This window comes from Bison bison, unplaced genomic scaffold (genome assembly GCF_000754665.1).
Source record: "Bison bison bison isolate TAMUID 2011002044 unplaced genomic scaffold, Bison_UMD1.0 scf7180017864270, whole genome shotgun sequence".
Classification (NCBI taxonomy): domain Eukaryota; kingdom Metazoa; phylum Chordata; class Mammalia; order Artiodactyla; family Bovidae; genus Bison; species Bison bison.
In genome coordinates, this window is record NW_011494842.1 from 5,498,493 (window position 1) to 5,507,152 (window position 8,660).

General features: G+C 48.4%; 1 non-coding gene across 1 annotated transcript; it reads right to left on the reverse strand.

Moving 5' to 3' along the window:
- Positions 1-202: 202 nt before the first annotated feature.
- Positions 203-274, reverse strand: TRNAC-GCA. Its single transcript has one exon. It is a non-coding gene; the product is annotated as a tRNA-Cys (tRNA).
- Between the last annotated feature and the right edge of the window lie 8,386 nt (positions 275-8,660).

The following is an 8,660-nucleotide window of genomic DNA, read 5'->3' on the forward strand; positions in this document are numbered from 1 at the left end:
TTGTGACCCCATGGACTATAAAGTCCCTGGAATTCTCCAGGCCAGAATACTGGAGTGGGTAGCCTTTCCCTTCTCCAGGGGATCTTCCCAATCCAGGGATCGAATCCAGGTCTCCCTCATTGCAGGAAGATTCTTTACCAGCTGAGCCACAAGGGAAGCCCAAGAATACTGGAGTGGTAGCCTATCCCTTCTGTAGCAGATCTTCCCCACCCAGGAATCGAACCAGGGTCTCCTGCATTGCAGGCAGATTCTTTACCAACTGAGCCATCAGGGAAGCCCATTTCTGGGTCTTTGGTAAACGTTCATTGCATTTTCTCCATTCTTTTTCCAAGATCCTGAATCACCTTCACTATCATTATTCTGAATTCTTTTCCTGGAAGGTTGCCTATCTCCACTTCATTTAGTTATTTTTCTGTGATTTTATGGTGTTTTATAGTCCTCTGAACTTTCATTTTGATTAACTTTCTGTGGTTGTGGTTTTCATTTTGGCTGTTGCAGGATTGTAATTCTTGCTTCTTCTGTCTGCCCTCTGGTGGAGGAGGCTAAGAGGCTTGTGTAAGCTTCCTGAGGGGAGGAACTGCAGTGGGAAAAACTGGATCTTGCTCTGGCAGGCAGCGCTGTGCTCAGTAAAACTTAAAAATTTTACTCAGTAAAATAAAATCTGATTTTCTGCTAATGGGTGGGGCTGTACTCACTCCCTCGTTATTTGCTGGGCCTGAGGTAACCCAGCCCTGGAGCCTACAGGCTCTACAGTAGGGCTAATGGTGGCCTCCAAGAGGGCTCAGGCCAAAGGACACCCCCTAGGACTGCTACTGCCAGTGCCCGCGTCCCTGCAGCAGGCCACTTCTGGCCTACGCTGCCACAGGAGCCCTTCAACACAGGCAGGTAGGCCAGCTCCCGTCTCCTGTGGGGTCACTGCTCTTTTCCCCTGGGTCCCGGTGCACAGGAGACTGTGTCTGTGCCCTTCAAGAGCAGAGTCTCTGTTTCCTCCTGTGGAAGTCCTGCAGTTAAACCCCTCTGGCCTTCAAAGTCAGATTTCCTGGGGATTCCTAATCCCTTTGCTGGATCCCTAGGCTGGGAAGCCTGACATGGGGCTCAGAACCTTCACAGCAGTGGGAGAACTTCTTTGGTATTATCGTTCTCCAGTTTGTGGGTCACCAACCCAGCAGGTATGGGATTTGATTTCATCGTGATTGTGCCCCTCCTACCATCTCCTTGTGGCTTTGCCTTTATCTTTGGGTGTGGGGGTATCTTTTTAAGTGGGTTCCAGGGTCCTCCTGTTGATAGTTGTTCAACAGCTAGTTGCAATTCTGGTGCTCTCACAAGAGGTAATGAGTACACGTCCCTCTACTCCACCACCTTGAACCAATCTCAAAACATGTTTTTTTTTAATACTTATTAATTTTTTAAATATCTATATGAATGCATCTTTAAATTTGCAAAGAGTCCATATCTATTAAAAATCCTCTGACTTTTAAAGGTCAGAAGCCCAGAATCTGCGTTTTAATGATATTTTCTAAAGGGATTGTTATCATTTTCTGCTGCTATAATTTTATTATTATCTTGGTGGTGGTGGGCGGGTGGTGGGAGGATCGTGGGCGGGTCATGGGCGGGTCATGGGAGGATGGTGGGAGGGTGGTGGGAGAGTGGTGGGCAGGTCGTGGGCGGGTGGTGGGAGGATCGTGGGCGGGTTGTGGGCGGGTGGTGGGAGGGTCGTGGGCAGGTCGTGGGAGGATGGTGGGAGGGCAGCACAGCTCTGTAGTATTAGCATCTGGCCGACCACCACTGGGATTCCCGCCTGGCCCGGTGGAGGTGGTGTTTTTGGAAGAGGGAGGAGGGGATTTGAACCTGGGGGCCCATAAACACATCCCTTCGTGGCCTGTATCTGTTTCCCCATTCCTAGCAGCCCCTTCTCTGGAGCCGAGTTCATGGCTTGAGGGCTGAGGATGGTGGACACACCAAGAGGCGTGCCTCCTCCTGCTTCCGCTGATTCTCCTCCTCAGCCTTGATCACCTCCTGTCTCTTCATATCCTGGCCCTGCTCAAATCTGCTGGTCAGGTCCCTGGGCGGTTTGATGGCGTACTTCTTAGGGGGTGCCTTTTCCTCCTCCTTGACACTCTGTCACAAGACAAGAGGAAAATGATCGGCAGCCACTCACACTCTTGCTCCTGGAGTCTGCAGGCTCTCTGACCCCAAACATAGAAAGAGCCTCAGCTTCAGACCTGTGACTGTGGGCATGTCCTCCCATTTCCCTAACCGCAGCATCTTCTGCAAAATTCAGTGAGAACTGTTTCTCCAGACTTGATCTGCCAAATGCAGACAGGCCAATGCCTGTATGAGTTGCCCATCTAGGCCGGAGCTCAGGAGGTGTGACTTCTGTTCTTCATACCCCACGGCCTAGACTAGCTACGATGTGGATCTGATTTAGAAAATGGGGCAAATTGTCGGGAATCAGATTTTCCGGATTTTACCACTGCAGGGCTTCACATGTTGACTTGAAGTGAGAGTTTCCTGGGCTCGGAAAAAGAACAAAGCCTGTGTGTGTGTGTGTGTGTGTGTGCGCGCGCGCGGGCGCGCATGTGTGCATGAGCGTGTGTACACAAATGTGTGCTAGGTGGCCAGAAAAATGTCCAGGAAAAGAAACCACAGAAGCTGCAGAATGGGGAGAATATCCTGGGTTTGCTTCTCCTGGGTTTGAATCTCCTGGGTTGCTTCCAGCCGCAACCCGTGAACAACCACGAGATTCTCCCCTCAACGCGAGATGAGGCCCTTTTCCAGAGCAGTGTCTCGAGAGAAACCCCACGTTCCCTCTTGAAATGCAAAAAGGTACTTGACACCCTTGATGCAACTCAGGAAGGTCCCCGAGATACCCGTCCGCACTAGAGAGGAACCCCGAGTTTCACACCACAACTCAAAAAGAGCCCCGTTTTCCCCCTCCTCTAATCGAGATGAGGGTCGATTCCCCTGCTTCGTCGGGAAAGGAATCCCGACGTTGCCGTCGGCCCTCAGGAGGAGGCCAGTCTCCCCTTGAAACTCGAGCGCATTCCCAGGAGTCGTGCCTCAGTTTGAAAAGACCCCGATTTCCCCATCCACTCCAGATAAGCCTGATTCCCCTGCATGGACTTGACTGGAACCCAGAAGATAGACTCAAAACACGAAGGGAGAGGTGACAGTCCCATGGAACCTCGAGAAAAAGCCCCAGCACCCTGTGTCCACTCGACAGGAAGCCTGACACCTCTTTTACACCTCGAGAGGGAAGCTGAATTCCATGTCTCCACACAAGACGAAGCCTGACTCCCCTGTTGAAACTCCATAGGAACCCCGAGATCCATGTCAGAACTGAAGAGGAACCCTGAGGTTCCGGCCTCAACTCGAGATGAGGCCCTATGCCCCTGCACCGACTGCAGAGGAATCCCGAGAGGCCCCTTGCAACTCAAATGGAGACTTGACTATCCTGAGGCAATATGAGTGGGTTTGAGGTCCCCGTCGCAACTCGAGAGGAACCCCAAGTTTCCTGCCGCGACTGGAGAAACCCCAGGAGATTCTCCCCTCAACTCGAGATGAGGCCCCTTTCTGCTGCAGCGTCTCAAGAGAAATCCCACCTTTCGTCTTGAGCCTCGGAAGGGTACTTGACACCCTTTAGGCAACTCAAGAAGTTCCCCGACATACCCGTCTCCACTCGAGAGGAACACCGAGTTTCCCACCACAACTCAAGAAATAATAATATTATTATAAGTATTATAATAATAATAATTATTATTATATAATTATAAGTATTATAAATAATAAAATTTATTATTATTATTATTATTTATTATCTGCTTGCTAATCATTTTGTTCTGTTCATCGGACCAGGAATTCCATGTGTTCTCTCATTTTTTCATTTTCATTCATTCTCTCATATTTTCCAGCATTTGAAGTGGTGTCTCTTGAACCACGTCCTTGATTGGATGGCCATGTTCCTCCTCAGGGATCCTGAAATTCCCTCATGTAATGGTTAGCACTCTGGATTCCGAATCCAGGAAATATGTTTCAACATGCCCTCCAGGCAATTTTGATGCACCAGGTTGGAACACCGTCACTCTTTTCTGAAGGAAGAGGGAAAGATGAGCACAGGTCCTTGTGAATTTGGTGACAGGTGGTCGAAGGAGTCCACCTCTAACGGCTTCAGCTTTCTCTGTGGTGTAAAAGCAAGATCACCACATGAATATGAGGTGAGAGACAGAGAGGCACCTCATAGGCTCCAGGTTCAGGGAGTTTAAAGTGGTCAGCGACCAGCCTGGTGTGGCTGGGTCACTAGGCAATGCCTCGTAGGGACCACGAATGAGGAGTGGTGACCATTTCCTGGCTGGAGACTTCCTCTGTTTCTTGACTTGCAGAGTAAAATCTTGGAGAAAAGAGATCATTAGGCTCACCCAGGGTTGAGATTTTTGCCTGAGACGTATGAAGGATGAAAATACACTAGTGCGAGGGAGTTCAGGATACTGGCAAGAGAGTTGATGAAATGAAGAAGCACAGACGTGAAGCTGCATAAGGCAGGGCTGATGCAAGAAGGAATGCTCCGTTGACCTGGAGGTCCTAGGAGACTGAAAAATGGTCATGAGAGGAGCAGAGACGGATGGGAGGAAGGATAGATGGGAGCTGAGTGATTCTGGAAGAGCTGCTTCAGATGACAAGGGCCAGGGCGTGACAGTGTGAAGCGGTGGCTGAGCTGAAGTGGAGACGGTCCAGGTCATGAAGTCACCAACGTGCTGAGGAGCTAGGTGGGGAATGGGTCCTCTCCTCGGATGATGAGATGGAAAGAGGCAGTCTGCTGAGTGCCAGTGGCCCCCTGAGTGAGGCAGTGAGGCAGACAGTAGCCAAAAGGAAGGAAAACGGCAATTTAGCCCAACAGTTGGGCCTCAGAGGCCGTGAGTTATTTTATACTAGAAACTGGGGGTGGAGGATGAGGGTCTGGAGGCAGCCATCTGAGGGGGAAGAAAGGACCCTCATGTATGAGAAAACAAACGTCTCTCATTTTAGAAGCCTGCAGAGCAGGTGGTACCCTCCAGGGAGAGTTCAATTTCAGTGGAAGTCAGGAAGTAAGGGAGCACTCCGAGGAGAAGTGAGGGGTAGGAGGAGGCTCCCAGCTTATTAGAGCGCGTGTCAGGGGGGCAGGGGGTGGGTCGGAGCCAAAAAGCACAGTCCTGTGGAAACAGTAATGCCGTAGTGTAGGTGGGCCAGGGAATGTACAGGCAGGCTGGATACCATCTCATCAGTCTCTGGGAAACTGAGAAGTGGTGGTTCAGGATGCGGAGCAGACCTCCTAATTCAAATGCCAGCCTTGCCGTGCAAGACTTTGGTCAAGGGCTCTGGACCCTCATTTTCACATCTGCAAAATGGGGATAACAATAGTTCCATCCTCACAGAGTTGCTGTGAGCCAACCTGTGATTCAATGACTTAGTGTGTTAAACACTGAGAACAGTGTCTGAACAGTTGCCTCAGATAACTTGGTCGTGCTCCCAAGCCTGGTGGAGCAGGCTCTTGGCTCTCCTGGCCCCTGCCCTGTGCTAGGTAGGATAGCGACCCTTGGATGGAAACAAGGAGTTCGATGAGCAGCTGCAAATGCAAAAATGACTTGAAGATCAAAGACATCCAAGAGGATTCCGGTAGAAAAAATGGACTCTTTGGGGCCAGCAGCCTGGGGACACTGCCCACACAGGGTCTGGATGGAAGGCTTGGTTCCTCAAGACCACAGAAGGTTTCACTGCTACCTATCAGGCCAATTATGGCTTTTCTAACGATATCGTGTCTAGCTCTACTGCAAAAATACAAGACCTCAACGTTGGAGATGCAGAGGAACTTCCGCAAAAAAAAAAACCTCAAACCCACTGATCCCCAAAAGAGGGGAGATAAAAGAAAGAATCGAGATGGTTTCATGTTGATAAAGATAGAAATACAAATGTATGATATATCTGACTTGCCTCCAGACATTATAGTGTGTGAAGTTACACAGCTGACATCCAAATTTTGCATTATTTTGAGAGATCCTCAGAAGAATTTAAAGTCAAGTTTTGTGTTTGTTTTTTTGTTTTTTTTTTTTGTTTTTTTACAAAGATAACCAAAGAAATCTTAAAGGAGACAGGCTATGCTGTTATTTGAAGAAGGGATCTTTGGATCTTGCATTAAAGCTCTTTGATGAAGATAAAATTAGAAGCTACAGGCAGGGACAGACTGGGAGCTTGGGGTTAGTAGATGCAAACTGGTATATATAAAATGTATAAACAACAAGGTCCTACTGTGTAGCACAGGGAACTACACTCAATATCCTGTGATAAACCACGATGGAAAAGAATATGAAAAAGAATGTGTATGTATGCGTGTAACTGAATACTTTGCTGCACACACCATGGTAAACCAACTATACTATCTCAATAAAAATCACAAAGTGGCAAAGTTTCAGCTGAAGCTATAAGTTACAAAGTGGCAAAGTTCCAGCTGGTGCTTCAAAAAAGAAGTACAAAATCTACAAGTAGAAACTGGCTCTGCAACAGAAGCAATTGGACTGGAGACCTGAAAGGCGATGGGCCAGCCAGAATGTACCAGGAGTGAGTTGTCATCATCAAAAATATATGTCATCCAATGGATCTGGAGGGTGTTCCACTGGTGCTGAAGGAGATCAGAGAACACCTTTGAATAGAGTGTTCAAAGGTCGGACAAGGTAGGAAGCTCCTTTTCTTTAATAGGCACGCAGCTGGGATGGACTTCCTGTCCTTGAGGAATGCAGAGAAAGCTGGCTGTTGTAGTCAAACCCTTGATGAAAGGGGGTCGGATGGCCATCAAAGCACTGCAGCAGGTGGGATTACAGACTATCAGGTTGAGGAGACCTCAGGAGAGAGGGGGAGTTGAGGGTAAAGGGAACTCTCCACAGACTGTGTGTGTTTATGTAACTGAAAGTGGTTCATTCCCCTGTGTGTGGTGATATACCAAGCCAGGCGGAGTGGGAGGGGGCTGCACCACGGGGAGGAATGTTTTGTTACTATTGTGTATTATTGCTGGTGTGTGGTAACCATAAAAGTTGATTTTAGTATTATTTTAAAATTTTTTACAGACAACTGCCTTGGAAGAAATACTGAATTTCACCGTGATGTTGGTGGAAATAAAATACACTCTTCCCCATCCTCATTCACAGATTCTTCGGGATGCTGGCTAAGAGCCTTATCTTAGAGCCAGGAATAGAGAGGAAAGGAATCAGGTCAGGAGAGCATATTGCCTCCTGCCCACCAGCCTTCTAACCCTTGGTCCCTAAATCCTGGAACTGTCATGGCTTCGGTCCTTCCCAAATCCTGCCTGTTCAGCTTTCCTCTGAAAGGTCCTTCAATCATTTCTTCTTACTTCTTAGAGTTCGAGCTTCCCTGATAGCTCAGTTGGTAAAGAATCTGCCTGTGGGAGACCTGGGTTAGGATCCTTGGGTTAGGAAGATCTCCTGGAGAAGGGAACGGCTACCCACTCCGGTACTCTTGGGCTTCCCTGATAGCTCAGCTGGTAAAGAATCTGCCTGCAATGCAGGAGACCTGGGTTTGATCCCTGTGTTGGGAAGATCCCCTAGAGAAGGGAACAGTCACCCATTCCAGTATTCTGGCCTGGAGAATTCCATGGACTCTATAGTCCATGGGGTCGCAAAGAGTCAGACACAACTGAGTGACTTTCACTCACACTTAGAGTTAAGGTGATATTTCTCTCCTGACAGCTGCTTCTTCAACTCCAGGACTGTCAGCCTGGAGTCATGGCACAAGAAGGAATTTGGGGCACAGAAGGTTCAAACCACTGAGTGGCTGTGTGTGTTGGGTTCATTACTTAGTCTAGCACAGAACACAGGAAGAACACTTCCGGGGGCAGGGGTGTGAATTCAGTGAGATGACACATCTGCTCTGTGATTTCAGGGACCTTGACTTACTGTTGGCTGAATCCACGGTAGCTATCAGAGAACACAGGGAGCAAGATGAATGGATAAAGAAGATACGGTACCTATGCTGCTGCTGCTGCTAAGTCACTTCCGTCATGTCCGACTCTGTGTGACCCCATAGATGGCAGCCCACCAGGCTCCCCCATCCCTGGGACTCTCCAGGCAAGAACACTGGAGTGGGTTGCCATTTCCTTCTCCAATGCATGAAAGGGAAAAGGGAAAAGTGAAAGTGAAGTCGCTCAGTCGTGTCCGACCCTCAGCGACCCCATGGACTGCAGCCTTCCAGGCTCCTCCGTCCATGGGATTTTCCAGGCAGGAGTACTGGAGTGGGGTGCCATTGCCTTCTCAGCCATTAAAAGCAACAAAATTGGGTAATTCGTAAAGATGTGGATGGACCTAGAGACTGTCATACAGAATGAAGTAAGTCAGAAAGAGAAAAACAAATTGTGTGTATTAATGCAAAACTAAGATCAAGGCATCCAGTCCCATCACTTCATGGGAAATAGATGGGGAAACAGTGGAAACAGTGTCAGACTTTATTTTTCTGGGCTCCAAAATCACTGCAGATTGTGATTGCAGCCATGAAATTAAAAGACGCTTACTCCTTGAAAGGAAAGTTATGACCAATCTAGATAGCATATTCAAAAGCAGAGACATTACTTTGCCAACAAAGGTTCATCTAGTCAAGGCTATGGTTTTTCCTGTGGTCATGTA